This window comes from Piliocolobus tephrosceles, chromosome 5 (genome assembly GCF_002776525.5).
Source record: "Piliocolobus tephrosceles isolate RC106 chromosome 5, ASM277652v3, whole genome shotgun sequence".
In the NCBI taxonomy this organism is placed as follows: Eukaryota; Metazoa; Chordata; class Mammalia; order Primates; family Cercopithecidae; genus Piliocolobus; species Piliocolobus tephrosceles.
Window position 1 is genome coordinate 51387200 of NC_045438.1, and position 17023 is coordinate 51404222.

Below are 17023 nucleotides of genomic sequence, written 5' to 3' on the forward strand. Positions count from 1 at the left end.
TGCTCCCTCAGGTTCCAAGGGACCTGGAACCTTTCCAGGTGGCGGAAACAAAAATGGCCAACAAAGTGGAAAAGCATTTTCTGCTCTCAGAGTTTCTATCCTGGTGAGAGAGACCAACAAAAAATATTCATTGTCAAATGGCAATGAGTGTTACAAGCAAAAAGGAAGCTGGGAAAGAGGTAAAACGTCTGGAAGGGTTTCAGGTTGCAGTTTTAAATAGTGAACAGGTGTCATCGGGCAGGGACTTGAAGGAGGGAAGGGGGTGAGCCTGCAGACATCAGGGCAGAGACATGTCAACCTACAGTCACAGGAGACAGTAAGTGCAAAGGCCCTGAGGTAGGAGGGGGCCCAGCCTTTTCAGGAAAAAGCCAAGAAGGCCCAAGTGGCTGGAGCAGAAGGAGTGAGGACAGACGAAGAGAGGATGAGTTTCCAAAGGTGAACTGGAGATGAAATAATGCAGGGACTTGCAAGATTTTGGCTTTTACGCTGGGTAAGATGGAAAGCCAGCCAACTGTTTTGAGAGTGTCGTCATCTAAATGATGTTTAAAAGAATCACACTAGCTGGTGTCCTGAGAATAGAACAGGAGGGGCAATAGCAGAAGAACAGACAAGAGTTAGGAGGATGCTGGCTTGGACCAAGGATGGTGCAGGGGAGGTGGTGAAAAGTGGGTTAGCAGATGTGATTTTAAGAAAGCTGAAAGGGAGAGGGAGAAACTATTTTTTTGGGATGGTGAAAACTACAGAAAGAGCAGGTTTGGGGAAAAAAAAAAAAACAACAACAGGACTTCAGTGTTGAGCAGACGCTGCCTAAATAAGTCTGGAATTTGGGGCAGGAACCAAGAATGGCCATTGTTTAATGGCAGTTAAAGTCATCGGCCATATAATTACTTGCTCCCAATTTAAAACGTGATTAGGGGCCTGGTGTGGTGACTCACGCCTGTAATCCCAGCACTTTGGGAAGCCGAAGTGGGAGGATTGCTTGAGGCCTGGAGTTTGAGATCAGACTGGACAACTTAATGAGACCACGTTCTACAAAAAAAAAAAAAAAAAAAAATTAAAAATTAGGCGGGCCTGGAGGCACATGCCTGTAGTCCCAGCTATTCAGGAGGCTGAGGCAGGAGGACCACTTGAGTTCAAGGGTTCAAAGCTGCAGTGAGCTATGAGCGCACCACTGTACTCCAGCCTGGGCAACAGAGTGAGACCGTCTCTAAAAAACAAAAATAAAATGGCAGAAAGAAAATACTGGAGTAAAAATTCACATAACCTGAGATCTGGGGGAGACCCCTCTTTTAGGGCTGTTTTTTTTTTACCCCGTTCTGTTTTAAAAAACTTTTATCCATTTTTCTTTTTTATTCCAACAAAGTTCAGTCTCCATAGAGACTGTCAAAAATTGCCGATGCTGACTATATTTCAAGTTGTCATGGCAGGGTATTGGGAAAAGTTTTCAATTAACAATAATCATGCCTCAGATAAACCTCATTGGCTCCGATACTGACACTGTGCAAAGCTTACCCATTTTTCTATGCCTGTTTTCCTCACTGTAGCTTTTTGGAAATTTCTCTTTTGCTCCATTAGGAATTGGAGAGAAGAGGATTCAATGACAATCAGAGCCAGTATGATTGTGGGTGCTGCCTGCTGCGTTTCTATGCACAGATTCTATTCAGCTGGGATTTTTTGGTGGAAGTCTCAGAGGAAACAAGGAATTGAGGTTTCCTCGGGCTTACGTGAACCTCCCACATACTGGATTCAGATGACCTGGAAGTTCTTTTCTTGAATCAGGAGCTTGGATTTCTTTACTCAGGTAACTCCTGCATTACGCCACTGGCTCGTGAGTGGGCCCTGGCAGCTGAAAGAAGGGAGGAACTTGTTGCTGGAGGAACCAGCAGCTGGACCAAAAGGCGTGGCTCAAGCCCTTGTCTAGCCACTCACATGTAACATAACCTTGGACAGCTTATGCAATATCTTAGCTGTAATGACTGTGAAATATGGGTAACAGGTCCCCATTATTCATGGATTCCATATTTATGAACTAATCTGCTTGCTAACATTTATTTGTGACCCCCAGGTCAGCACTCAGGATGCTTTCCCAGTCATTCACAGACTCACGCGGACCAGGGAAACCATAGAGCACCCTGAGGCCTGGGGCCGATGTTCTGCCTCCTTCCTGCTCTCATAGCGTAAACAAAGGGATTTTTCACAGTATTCACTTAGTGCCACAAATTTTTATTTTATTTTATTTTTTTGATGATTTTTCTGTTTAAAACAGCACCTGGCTGGGAGCAGTGGCTCACACCTATAATCCTAGCACTTTGGGAAGCCAAGGTGGGAAGATCACCTGAGGTCAGGAGTTCAGGACGAGCCAACATCGTGAAACCCTGTCTCTACTAAAAATACGAAAATTAGCTGAGTGTGATGGTGCGTGCCTGTAATCCCAGCTACTTGGGAGGCTGAGGCAGGAGAATCACTTGAACCTGGGAGGTGGAGGTTGCTGTGAGCTGAGACTGCGCCACTGCACTCCAGCCTGGGCAACAAAGAGACTCCGTTTCAAACAAACACACAACCCCCCGCCCCACCAAAAACAAAACAAAACAAAACAGCCCCCAGGCATAGCACTAAGACACCAGGTGTTCCTTGGCACAGGAAGGCCAGGATGTGCCTTATGGAGAAAACACACGTCTTAGATAAGCTTTGTCCAGGTGTGATTTACAGTGCTGCTGGCTGTGAGCTCAATGCTAATGAATCAAAATTGTATATTAAATAAAGTATGTTTAAACAGAAACACACATGAAACAAGGTTACATATTGATCAGTTAACAAAAATATTGTGGCCAGAGGCTCCCAGGAACGAACCTTGAAGCAAGCGTTCGGTGTGTGCTCATGCAGGGACTTTCCGGGACACGACTACCATGAATAATGAGAATAGCTGCACTCATTCTACCCAACTCAAAAGATTGTTGTAAAGGTCAGTTGATGCAGGAAATGCAAAATTGCCTTTTAAACCAGAAGAACTGAGAGGAACCACACTTGCCTGGCAGTTTACAGCAAAAATACTTGGACGTGGCCAGGGGCAGTGGCTCATGCCTATAATCCCAGCACTTTGCGAGACCGAGGCGGGTGGATCACAAGACCATCCTGGCTAACATGGTAAAACCCTATCTCTACTAAAAAGAGAAAAAAATTAGCTGGGCGTGATGGCAGGTGCCTGTAATCCCAGCTACTCAGGAGGCTGAGGCAGGAGAATGGTGTGAACCCGGGAGGTGGAGCTTGCAGTGAGCCGAGATCGCACTACTGCACTCCAGCCTGGGTGACAGAGCCAGACTCTATCTCAAAAAAAAAAAAAAAAATACTTGGACGTTCATTATCTCAGTTGATCTCCATCACACCCCTGTGGTACAGGATTTGTTGTTACAGCTGTTAAATATTTCAAATATAAGAAAATCAGAGCCAAGAGAAGTGAAGGGAGCCTTCCATGGTGGGTGGTGTGCATCTGCTCTCTATGGGGCTCTGTATGCAATGCTGTGAGGAATGCCACAATGAATGTGCTTGACTCTTGTGCTTCCTAAACACCTAAGCTTGGCTCTCACCTTCCTGGGCATCCACCTGCCAGGCTGATGATCCACCTGCCAGGAGGATGATATGGTTTGGCTGTGTCCTCACCCAAATCTCAAATTGTAGCTCCCATAATTCTCACATGTTGTGGGAGGGACCCAGTGGGAGGTAACTGAATCATCGGGGCAGGTCTTTCCTGTGCTGTTCTCGTGAGAGTGAATAAGTCTCATGAGATCTGACGGTTTTATAAAGAGGAGTTTCCCTGCACAAGCTCTCTCTCTCTTGCTTGCTGCCATGCAAGATGTGACTTTGCTCCTCATTTGCCTTCTGCCATGATTGTGAGGGTTCCCCAGCCATGTAGAACTGTGAATCTATTCAACTTCTTTTCTTTGTAAATTACCCAGTCTCATGTATGTCCTTACTAGCAGCTTAAGAGTAGACTAATACAGAGGGTTTGAAATGGACAGCAGGAAAGCAAGGAGGAAGCTTTCCGCTGTGTGCCTCCTGACTTTGCCTCTCTGGGTTTTGGCCATGGAGAAGATATTTTGGATAAGTTAAGGGCTACTTAAATCTTGCCCTCTGACTAATTTAGGGGCCTGGAGAGGCTGATATATAAGCCACTGCCACACCAGGCTAAGGGATGTCACAGATGAGTCAGTCAGAACCCCAGTAGTCAGATGCAGGCTCTCAGGAATCATTTTACCAGGATGCCTGAGGTCCTGATGTGGCCTGTGCAGGGCCCAAAAATAGCTGGGACTCTGGCTGAGGGCCCTGCCAGAGGAGGGTTCTATTTCTGGGCAGCATAGAGCCTGTGCCAAGGGACCACAAGCTAGGCTAAGTGGGAGTTTTGCCAGGCTTCTGGTGGGTCTACCGCACTGAGTAAGTGACAGTCTTCAGCCCTGAAGCTCTAGTGGCCAGAGTGGCCCAGGGTGAAAGGGAGAGGCAGGGGAGGAGGACACTGCTTGAGAGACCCAGCACTTTTATCAGAGACTGAACCCTGTCCTGGAGGGCCTGCCTCAGTGCCTCTCAAAGTTCCATGTGCATGAAGGCCACCCAGAGATCTTACAAAATGCAGATTTGGATTCATTAGGTCTGCAGTGGGGCCTGAGACTGGCCAGTCCCCAGCTGAGGCTGGTGCCTTTGGGCTCAGGCCACACTTTGAATAGCAAGATTCTTTGTTATTGGATCAAATCACCCTTGAACTAGACTGGAATGTTAACAATTTCTTCTATTAGGTAGCGGTGGAGACTCAGGGGGAGAACAAGAGAGTCATAGACTCGTAACAGAAATATATATATATATATTTATCAGGGTTTTCCAGAGAAACAAAAACAATAAGATGAGGTTTATTGTGAGAATTGGCTCACGCAATCGTGGAGGCTAAGAATTGCCACGACATATGATCTGCAAATTGGAGACCCAGGAAGGTCAATGGAGTAATTCAGACTGAGTCCAAAGGCATCAGTTAGGAAGAAGGCAGGAGAACACTGACGTCCCAGCTCAAGGGGAGAGAGTGAAAATGTACCTTTCTCCGGCTTTTTTGTTCTATTCAGGTCCTCAATGGATTGGACATTGGTGAGGGCAGATCTTCTTGACTCAGTCCACTGATTCAAATGCTCATCTTCTTTGAAAACATCCTCACAGACACACCCAGAAATAAGGCTTTACCAGTTTTCTGGATATTCCTTAGCACAATCAAGTTGACAAATAAAATTAACCAGTACAAATCCACCTCTTATCAACCTGACACCCATATGTTCCTTAAAACATAATTAATCTCCAAATAAAGACAATGTCATAATGTATCCCACAATGATACAGTTATCCTGCATATAGCTGAAACCCACTAATCCCTTCCCTGGAAGAAGAGATAAAGTTCTTCCATAAACTTTACTCTTTGGATATCTGTAACTTCAATTATATGATGTAAAATTAATAATACTTCAATACTGATACAAAGTCAATACATCTTATGTTACATGATAAGGGAATAAGAGGAAAGAAAATAAAGATATTTACTTCATATAGGTATATATACACACAAGCATATTGAAAACAAAATAAGGAGGAATACTCATGAAAATTACAGCCCTTCTTTCTGTAACTGGTCACATGGTCATAGCTTATGTTTAGAACTACTTTCTTTTACTGTCCGTTTTGTGTTCCCTAAGCCTTCAGCAAATACTTCAACTGGTAATGATTCTTCACCTGGTAGAGTGACCCAAATATTCATTCATGAAGGATCTAGGCCATTTATAGCCCTGCCTGGATGGGGTTGCTGTAGTTTCCATTGACCTAATCACAGGCCATGGTAATACTACGAGACACACTAAGGGACCTTTTGCATTCTAGACATACTGTTTCTTACGTCCATGTTGAAGTAGCAGTCCAATTTCCTCTTGGCAGTCCAGATCAATCACTCCAGTCAGCATCGTTACTCCGCTCTTAGCCTGCTGACCCAGAGACACGAGGAGTCCAAAGTGGCTGAATGGCAGTCTTAATTTCCAGTTCAATGAACTTGCGTCTGCTGGTGGAAGCATTTCTCCTTCTGGAACTAAGACCTCTAGTCAAGCAGCGAGCATAAAGCTTTGGGAACAAGAAGCTAACATCTTTGCTAGTGGGTCACGAGGGTTAATGGTCAGTGGTGCCACTATCATTTCCACCCCTTCATTCCTGGACCTGTGAATCCTGGCTGTGGGAGAAATAGAACCATATGTTAGATGCTTATTCCATGCATATACAGCCATCTGGAGAACACTGCCCAGGCTCTGCAAGGTATTACCACCTACCTAGTGCTGTAACTGAGTTTTAAAAAAAAAATTATTGTTATTTTTTATCCAGTCATACCCCTGAACCAGAACAGGTTCAAAACACCTACCAGTAACTGAGTCTATAAAAGGCCATTCCAGTGTTCTATTAAGCCAGCTGCTTCAGGATCGTGGGAAACATAGTCAGACAGTGAATTCTTGGACCATGGCCCTTTGTTCTATCTCTTTTGATGGGTGGTGAGTCCCTTGAAGAGAAGAAATGTTGTGTGGAATACTATGACAGTGGATAAAGCATTCTGAAAGTTCATGGATGGTAACTGTGGCAGAAGCATTATGTGCAGGGAAGGAAAATCCATATCTAGAGTAACTGTCAATTTCAGTAAGAACAAAATGCTGCCCTTCCATGATGAAAATGGTCCAATGTAACCAACGTGCCACCAGGCAGCTGGGTGATCAGCCCCAGGGAATGATGCCATACTGGGAGCTTGATGTTGATCTCTACTGCTGGCAGATTGGGCACTCAGAGATAACCATAGCCAGGTTAGCCCTGGTGAGTGGAAGTCCATGTTGCTGAGCCCACACATAACCTCCATCCCTGCCACCATGGTCCCTTTGTTCATGAGCCCATTGGGTGATGATGGAGTGGCTGGGGAATGAGGCTGACTGGTATTCATAGAATGGGTATCTTATCTACCTGACTATGAAAGTCTTTGGTCGTCCTTTGGTGCTTTGGTGAGCATCTACATGAGACACAAATGTCTTCACATTGTTTTGCCCATTAAGACAGGTCGATCCATGCACCTCTTCCAGATGTCTTGGTTACCAATTTTCCAGTCACGTATCTTCCAAATCCCTGACCATCCAGCCAAACCATTGGCTACAGCCCATAAATCAGTACATAATCACATGTCTGGCTATTTCTCCTTCCGACCAAAGTGCACAACCATATGCACTGCCCAGAGTTCTGCCCATGGGGAAGTTTTCCTTCACTATTGTCCTTCAGCAGTGTTCCAGAAAGGGGCTGTCATGCTGCCATTACTGCCCGCTTTCAGGTGGTGCCTGCGTATTGTGCAAAAGCGTCTGTAAACCAGGTCCAAGTCTCTTCCCTGTGATAGACTTACTTGTGTCTGTAGGGGCTGCTCAGGCCCTGGCATGTATATATGCCTTCCATCTGATGATGGAGTGCTGCTGTGCTTGCCTAACTTTATGGCTTGTTGGGTCCAATGTCACTCAGTTCATGATGGAGAGCCCAGATTGCCTGGTAACTTGGTGGCTCATGGTCAAGTGTTCAGTTTTTATTAAGGCCCAGTAGCAGGCCAAGAGCTGTTTCTCAAAAGGATGGTAGTTATCCATGGATGGCAGGGCCTTGCTCCAAAATCCTAAAGGCTTTCACATGATTCATTTATAAGGGCCTGCCAAAGACTCCAAACAGCATCCCTGTGTGCCATCGACACTTCAAGCATCATTTTATCTGCTGGATCATATGGCACAAGTGGCAGAGCAGCTTGCATAGCAGCCTGGACCTGTTTCAGGGCCTTCTCTTGTTCTGGGCCCCACTCAAAACCAGCAGCTTTTAGAGTCACTTGTTAATGGGTTGGAGTAACACACCCAAATGTGGAGTATGTTGGCTCTAAAATCCAAATTTGCCTACCAGGCATTGTGCCTTTTTCTTGGTTGTAGGAGGGGCCAGATACAACAACTTATCCTTCACCTTAGAGGGTATATGTCCTACACCACTGCACCCCTAGCAATTTCATTGAGAAAGAAGGCCCCCAGATTTTAGTCAGATTTATTTTCTACCCTCTGACATGCAAATGTCTTACCAGTAAGTCTAGAGTTGCTACTTCTCACTCACTAGGTTCAATCAGCAGAATGTCATCATGTAATGGACCAGTGTGATATCTTGTTGAAGGGAAAGGTAATCAAGATTCCTGTGAACTAAATGATAAAATAGGGCTGGATAGTTGATATGCCCCTGAAGTAGGAGAGTAAAGGTGCATTGCTGACCTTGCCAGCTGAAAGCAAACTGATACTGGTGGGCCTTATGGACAGGGATGGAAGAAAGGACATTTGCCAAATCAGTAGCTGCATACCACGTACCAGGGATATGTTAATTTGCTCAAGTCATAAAACCACCTCTGGTACAGCAGCTGCAATTAGAGCCACCATTTGTTCTTATGAAAACCTACTGTTATTCTAGAAGATCCATCTGTCTTCTACACAGGCCAGTTAGAGCAGTTAAATGGGGACAAGGTGGGAATCATTACCTTTGCATCTTTCAAGTCATTGATGGTGGCAGTAATCTCTGCTCTTCCTCCAGGATTGTAGTACGGCTTTTGGTTTACCGTTTTCCTAGGTAGGGACAGTTCTAAAGGCTTCCATTTGCCGTTATTACCATAAAAGCCCTCATTCTGGCCATGCTCAGTGGCTCATGCCTGTAATTCCAACATTTTGGGAGGTTGAGACAGGTGGATCATCTGAGGTCAGGAGTTCAAAACCAGCCTGGCCAACATGGTGAAACCCTATCTCTACTAAAAATACAAAACTTAGCTGGATGTGGTGGCGGGTGCCTGTAATCCCAGCTATTCGGGAGGCTGAAGCAGGAGAATCGCTTGAACCCCGGAGGCGGAGGTTGCAGTGAGCCGAGATCATGTTACTGTACTCCAGCCTGGGCAACAAGAACAAAACTCCATCAGAAAAAAAAAAAAGAAAAGAAAAGAAAAGAAAAAAGCCCTCATTCCACAGGTCAGGAAACCAATGTGGTGATTCTGCCAGCTGCTGTCTGGTGCATTGATGTAGCTGGAAGTGGGGAAATAAACCCAGGGTAAGTTCAGAGAACCACTGGCCCCACTATGAGATGGACCTAAGCTAAGATTCCACTGATGCCCTGACTTCCATAAGCCCCTACTCTGAGTGGAGAAACCACAGTGACATTTTGGGTGTATACCAGTGTCCTTCCTTGAGGGGACATTGCCTTCCTTTCATTCAAGAGGTTCTGGGTCTGTAAACTGGCTGAAATCTGGGAATTGACCGAGGGGTTATGATTCTTTTAATAATTCAAGTTAGACTTTTGTTCACTTGACCTGAAACTTTTCTGCCTATACAAATCAAGTCAGAATTTATTAGGCATCCTATCTAATTCTAGGAGTGCCACAATTAGCCAGTGCCAATAGTGTGCTAGTGTGTGTGAGTTGATAGTGTGTGCAAGTCAATAGTGTGTGCAAGTCAATAGTGTGCCAGTTGATAGCATGCACGAGTCGATAGCATGTGCCAGTAGTGTGCGTGAGTTGATAGTGTGTGCCAGTTTATAGTGCACCAGTTGATAGTATGCATGAGTTGATAGTGTGCATGAGTTGATAGTGTAATAGTTGATAGCGTGTGTGAGTCGATACGACAGTGTGCCAGTTGATAGCATGCATGAGTCAACTGTGTGCATGAGTCGATAGTGTGCGTGAGTTGATAGTGTGTGTGAGTTGATAGTGGGCATGAGTTGATAAGCATGCATGAGTCAACTGTGTGCATGAGTCAATAGTGTGCGTGAGTCGATAGTGTGCGTGAGTTGATAGTGTGTATGAGTTGATAGTGTGTGTGAGTTGATAGTGGGCACGAGTTGATAGTGTACACGTTGATAGTGTGTGCGAGTTGATAGTGTGCATATAGTGTGTGAGTTGATTGTGTGTGAGTTGGTAGTGTGTGCTGGTGATAGTGTGTGAGTTGAAGTGTGTGCCAGTTGATAGTGTGTGAGTTGATAGTGTGTGCCAGTTGATAGTGTGTGAGTTGATAGTGTGCATGAGTTGCTAGTGTGCACGAGATGATAGTGTGTGAGTTGATAGTGTGTGCACTAGTTGATAGTGTGTGCATTGATAGTGTCTGCACGAGTCGACGGTGTGTGAGTTGATAGTGTGTCAGTTGATAGTGTGTAAGTTGATAGTGTGTGCATGAGTTGCTAGTGCACGAGTTGATTGTGTGAGTTGATAGTGTGCAAATTGATAGTGTGCATGAGTTGATAGTGTGCATGAGTTGATAGTGTGTCAGTTGATAGTGTGTATGAGTTGATAGTGTGTGCATGAGTTGATACTATGTGCGAGTTGATAGTGTGTGTGCATTGTGTGTGCATGAGTTGATAGCGTGTGAGTTGATAGTGTGCAAGTTGATAGTGTGCACGAGTTGATATTGTGTGCACGAGTTGATATTGTGTGCGAGTTGATAGTGTGCATGAGTTAACAGTGTGCAGGAGTTGATAGTGTGCACCAGTTGATAGTGTGTGAGTTGATAGTGTGCGAGTTGATAGTGTGTGCAAGTTGAAAGTGTATGTGTAAGGAGCTGATAGCGTGTGCGAGCGGATTGTGAGAGTCGGTAGTGTGTAATGAGCTGACAGTGTGTGCAAGTTGCTAGTGTGTGCGAATTTATGGTGTGTGTGTGAGTTGGTGTGTGTGTGAGTTGATTGTGTGAGTTGATTGTGTGAGTTGACAGGGTGTGCGAATTGATAGTGTATGAGTTGATGGTGTGTGAGTTGATAGTGTGCGTGAGTTGGTAGTGTATGAGTTGATGGTGTGTGTGTGTGAGTTGATAGGGTGTGCAAGTTGATGGTGTGTGTGTGTGAGCTGATAGTGTGCATGAGTCAGTCTACTCTGATTAAGGCTTTGCCTCCACTGCCTGTTGAGGTGGCCACGCCCACTTTGCCTTTGGTGATTGAGTGCTGCCATTTGGCTTCTGCCAACCCGATATCCAATTACTCTCATTGCCTTGAGGTCTTCAAATTGTGTGGCTGAGGTCCCACTGTAAGTTCTGGTCTATAGAGAAGAGCAGTCCCAGCACTCTTCAGGGACACTCCAAGGACTGTTGTTACCGGTTTATTTTTCAAAGCATTTGCCACAGGTATGTCTTCTAGATCCTCCCAGTGGAGGTGAGCAGGTCTTTAATGGCAAATCCACTCTGACATTCCAGTCTTCCTAAACCCTCGAATCCCTTCCCCTACCTTAAATCAAGGGAGATAGGGCATTTTCAGTTTGCTCGTGGTGGGCCATTTTGTGGCCCACAATTCAGTCAATCAACTAAGCAAACTGTTAGAGCCCTTTTTCCCTGTGTGCAACACTGTACGCAGACTCTGCTTGGTGGACCCACATGAATACAGTTGGCCTGATCCAACTTTATGCTCCTTCCACGATTATCCCACACCCTCGATATCCCTCCCTGCACACACTTCCTGGGTTTCTGTCCGTATAAATTGAAACATAAAGTAGTTCTTTGGAGTGTAGTGCACTCCTCACAGGCCACACTTCGACCTTTAGGGACCTGCTGGAACTTGAGTCTGGTCATAAGTCTAGAAGCGAACAGGGGTGATGGGGGCGGGTTCTGAGGAGAATCACCAGTGTCTTGCATGGCAACTGCCTCAAGGGAGGCCATTCATGTTTCCTCCAGTGCAGGGTGAAACCCCTCACAGGGATATAGAAAGGGTGGCATCACTACTGGGTAGGGAGGCCACATCTCCGGGTTTGGGGACAGAGCCTTTCTGGGGCTTGCAGAGGCCACTTTTGGTGATGATTGGGAGGTCTCTTTCACTGGCAGAAAAGACTCATCAGAATTTAGGGGCTTAGTGTCTCCAGTTTCATCAGGGTCTTCCCACACATCCCTGTCCCAAAGGACAGGATTCTATTGTCTTAATGCCCTCACTTTACCAGTCACAGTAATTTAGCCAGTCTCAGTCTATGGCCTTCTTATATTTATTATGGTGATTTTTTTTTCTGTATGTCTGGTTGTAAGGGGCACAGCACAGTCTCTGTCCTTGAGCTGCACCCACTTAACCAAAGTCCCGCCAGGCAGGCCTCTACTCCAGGTCTACTGACTGCCACGTTCATATTGTTTTCATTCTTCTTGGCGGCCAGGGATCCCACAGCCAAGGCCTGGGGGAGCACTTGACTAGTCAGTCTGGAAAGACACCGCCCCAAAGAGAAGAACCTAGGAGAGAAATTAGAGGGGAAAGGTGTGATCACGTCAGGATTTGATGGCTACACTGTGGTTCCTCTTGGTGACCAAGACCTCAATTCTACAAGCATTTGCCAAGCACCTTTTAGGGCAGGTAGGTTCCATTCCTATAGGGCCATCAATCCATCAGGAATACAAGGATGAGAAGAGATAGTCCTGCCCCAGGGATTTCCTATCTGGCAGGGAAGGTAGGTGCACAAATAGCTACACTTCTACGGTTCATGTTACTTTTTCCTCTATGCAAACCTTCAGAATACAGCATGGTTGTTTAGATAGAATCTAATAGGACCATGTAGGATCTATTGTCTAATAGGGAATTGTGTCATGGAAAAATGTATTACTTCAACGTTTCATGGAAACTTTGCAGCGGCTTCAATTTGGTCCTGTTTGTACCTCTCACCCCACCTTGTGGTCATTTATCTGAGTTGCAAGGTTAGTTCAATTTGCAAATCTAAATGTATCTTGAAATGTTACTAAATGTCTCAGAGAATGACAGCCTCACTGTTGAATGGGACATCTTTGGAACCCTGTTGTATGGCTGTTTTTTGAAACTGAAAAATATTACCTTTTGGCTTAGGTGGTTTTCATGAGTTGATTTCTAAAGAGGAAAGGATCTTTTAAATGTTTTTTCCAGCCATGTTTTGTTAGACTAAGCCAACGAGAGAGAGAGAGAGAGAGGGAGAGAGAAAGAGAGAGATAGACAAAGAGAGGAAGAGAGAGAGGAAAGGTGAGGAGAGGAGCGGGCAAGAAAGAGAAAAACTAATAGAATACAAATAGTAAAACAACAACAACAAACGCAAAACCAACTATTTTTGAAAGCACTAAATCTTAAATAGCACAAAAGTAAGATATTTTGTTCCAAATGTGTGAAGGCATTCTATATGGCGATCCCATCTATTAAGCGCTGTATATTCTCATGATCAAGATGTATTTATTACGTAGCCTTTTTCCTGGTACTAGGCATGGTGCAAAGGGAGTTAAGCAGGTTGTTTTAATTCCAAAGGCTTAAAGTAGCAACACCATTATTAAAAGTCACTATTATTCCAGGAGGAAAAATAAAATAGGAAAAATTAGCAGTTTGTTTTCAGGTGTAAATAGTGACAACAAGAACTCAAATACCAGTGGGTGTCAAGAGGTCAGGAATGGGAACTTTCCGCTTTCAGCCATGATCTTCATCAATTGGTTTTCTCATTAAATAAGGTTACATTTTGACATTTTCCACTCCAAAGCAACTTTAAGCCCTGTCTTCCAACCAACTGCTGCTCCTCTTTCCTATAGAAATTTTGGAGCCACCATGTCTAAACATCCTGCCTAACAGGACTTCTAGAAGTTAGCCAAAGGTCTCCTCAATCCCAGTTCAGTGATGTAATTTTGGTTTCTGAAGAGTGTTGACATTTATGGATCACCTGGTTGGAGGACTGAAGAAATTTCTGGCAAGTGGATACCACATTGACAAGGTGCTCACAACTGGGTGAGTGAGCCAGTTAATTACTCGAGTGTGACTCACAAGCCTGCCAGTCATTAAACAAAGCAGGCCATTCATTGTGTTTAACTACGAGATCTGCCAGACTCAACTCAAAAGTTGGTTTCCTTTAGTTGCAAACTGTATGCGATTCAGATCTCTCATTCCCATGACCACAAGACCACAGGCTAACGTGAGGTCAAAAAGTATTCAAAATATCTGGTGGAAATGCCTGGTTCATATTTAAAATAAAGGTTTAGCAAAAAGAAAAGATGAAAATGATTTGAAAGGGACTAATTACAATAACCACAAATGAACCAAATAGTAAGTCAAAAATTTCGCAAAAAGTCCCTGAGTAGCTTTGTCCCTGAGTGGCTAAGATGGGAGGTTTAATGAGACGTAATGTGGAAGGTTATTTTAATGCCCAGGAGAAAACATATATCTCGTTGATAGATGATAGATATAAAATATAAATCAAATGGGTTCACAGAGAGAAGAACAGGTTGCTGAGGAGAAAGGAGGCAGTGGAGCACACTCATTCATTCATTCATTCAGCATTTGTTTATTGAGTGCCTAAATCTATTCATTTCTTCAGCTCAGCATTCATTTGAGTGCAGGTACTCCGCTAGGCAAGAATGATACCAAAGTCAGAGAGTCTGTGTTTATGGAGCTTCAACCTAGATGGAGAGTCAAGCACATGAATAATGTCAGCTAGGACCATGGCTACTAGGAGGGGTAGCTGGGTCATATAATATTTTTAAAAGGAACAGATAGGCCCAGAAAGGCTCCTGAGAAAGTAACACTTGGGTTGAAAGGGGTTAATTCCTAGACAAGAGAAGAGTCCTGCAGATGGCGGGAACAGCATGAGCAAAGGCCCTGTGATACAAGGAGCCTGGTGAGTATAAGGGCCTGTGGAAGAGCAGTGTGGCTGTGGCACAGGCTGTGAGCTGGTAGGACCTGGAAGATGCAGGGCGCTGAGGGCTGTGTCGGGAGTGAATGGGTAACATGCTCTGTTTCCCTGCTCCTCTCAGAAAGTGAGTAGATCTGCTTAGAGGAATGTGACAAGGCAGAAAAGAACCGCAAGGCTCCCCTGGCTTTGGTTTTCAGAAAAAAAAGTTAGGGGGTGCTTAGTGTAGTGGCTCACGCCTGTAATCCCAGCACTTTGGGAGGCTGAGGTGGGCATATCGCTTGAGTCCAGGAGTTTGGGACCAGCCTGGCCAATATGGTGAAACCCTGTCTCCCAAAAAATACAAAAAAAAAAAAAGCCAGGCATTGTGGCTCATGCCAGTAGTTCCAGCTACTCCATAGGCTCAGGTGGGAGGATCACGTGAGCCCAGAAGCTGGAGGTTGCAGTGAGCCGAGATCACACCACTGCACTCCAGCCTGGGTGACAGAGTGAGACTTTGTCTCTAAAATAAAATAAAATAAAATAAAACAAGTGTTAGGGGCATGCAAGGGACTCCCAATTCAGGAAAAATGTTTAGAAGGTCTCCTTCCATCAAACTCGAAAGAGTTCCTTGGAGGCTGAGGAAGAAAGAGGAAGGTGAGGAAAGGGACAGATGTGGGTGCTGAGGATCCCAGCGAGAGGGTTCCTGCTCTCCACTCTTCCTAGAGAAGCCAGGGTGAGTAGGGGGCTGAGGTGGGAGTGAGGAAGGCCCACGGGAAGGTCAAGCAGCTGGGGCCTTGGGCAGCCTCACAGCATGGCTAAGGGACAGCAGAAAGAGCTATTGAGTCTGGTAGACCATGTGGTCCCATTGGGGCAAGATGAGGGACGTTCCAGCAGTGATCCGGGAGGACCCATGACAATCTGGGTCTCTGTCTGGACCCCTCCCCACACACAGCATGGGAGACCCCTAGACTCTAGATCCAGTCTCAGGGAAGGCAGAATGGACTGTGTGGAATTTGCAGATTAACTGGGATGTGGTTCCTGCAAATGCAACTATACCGAGATAATAGAGAGGAAAGGAGGTGGGGGAAGAGGGACCTTTTGTTTATGCACTTCTATAAGCATAGACTACCCCTGGAAAGACAGGCAAAAATCATTGGCTGTGGTTGTCTTTGTGAAGGGGATACGTGACAAGGGAGATAAACGTTGGCTCTTTGTCCTTTTGAGTTTTGTGACACACGTACCACTTACCTATTTTCGAAAATGTGATCAATGTTGAAAACCCTAACACTAGATAGAGATGAATTTGTATATTTTTCGCGGGGTTTTCAATTTGCTTTAGCAGACAAGAAAACTTAAAATCTAGTGCTTTTACCAAGGGGCTCCAACTCGCCTCAGTCTGGGGACTGCAAGTACATATGACTTTAGGAAAAATTTGTGCCACCTGCTTTGTGTAATATATTATTGTGTCTTTGTACTTATGTAGATCAGTAAGCTATTTCCGATTCTTTCAGGAGAGCATGTGGGATGAAACTTAAATAAGAATAGGCCGCATTTGGTGACTCATGCCTGTAATCTCAGCATGGGAGGCCGAGGTGGGCAGATCACTTGAGGTCAAGAATTCAAGACCAGTCTGGCCAACATAGTGAAACCCCATCTTTACTAAAAATACAAAAAAATTAGCTTGGCCTGGTGGCACAGGCCTGTAATCTCAGCCCCGCGGGAGGCTGAGGCATGAGAATTGCTTGAACCCGGGAGGTGGAAGTTGCGGTGAGCCAAGATCATGTCACTGCACTCAAGCCTAGGTGACAGAGTGAGACTCTGTCTCAAAAAAATAAAAGAAAAGAAAAGAATAGTACTTAAACTTCTTTATTAAAAGTTTAATAAGAAAAAGTTCCTGCGTCATTCCAGATAAGTAAATGCAGTTATATTCCCAGTAATAGCAAAGGATGTTGGGAGATTTTATTGGCTTGCATTTTACTCCTATTCCAGTTAAGATGGTATTTTCTCATGCTATTTCCAACTCTGCTTTAAATTTTTAGAAAGAGGTAGAGGATTCTCATTTATATTTATTCTTTCTCATTTCTAAGTTGGCTCCTCTGTATCAATGGTACAGATTGTATGTTTCATTTGCAACAATTATTTAATTATAGTTTTCAAATTTTTCAGTTAAAATAGTGTACAAGAAAGCAGACATGAATAGAAAATGCTGACAAACATCTGTGGCATCAGGAGCAGAATTCTGTGATGCCAGCCTTTAAAGAAGGTGCCAGAACTGTGCATCCATAATCTGGGAAGGACACATTTCTTGCTCTGGAGTTAGCAACAGCGATGTTGCAGTGACTCAACGTAAGTTGCTGACTGATCAGTGGG

General features: G+C 44.8%; 1 non-coding gene across 1 annotated transcript; it reads right to left on the bottom strand.

Annotated features, from left to right (window-relative positions):
- Positions 1-1368: 1368 nt before the first annotated feature.
- On the bottom strand, positions 1369-1509 carry LOC111538647. Its single transcript, XR_002730401.1, has one exon. It is a non-coding gene; the product is annotated as a U4 spliceosomal RNA (small nuclear RNA).
- Positions 1510-17023: the final 15514 nt, after the last annotated feature.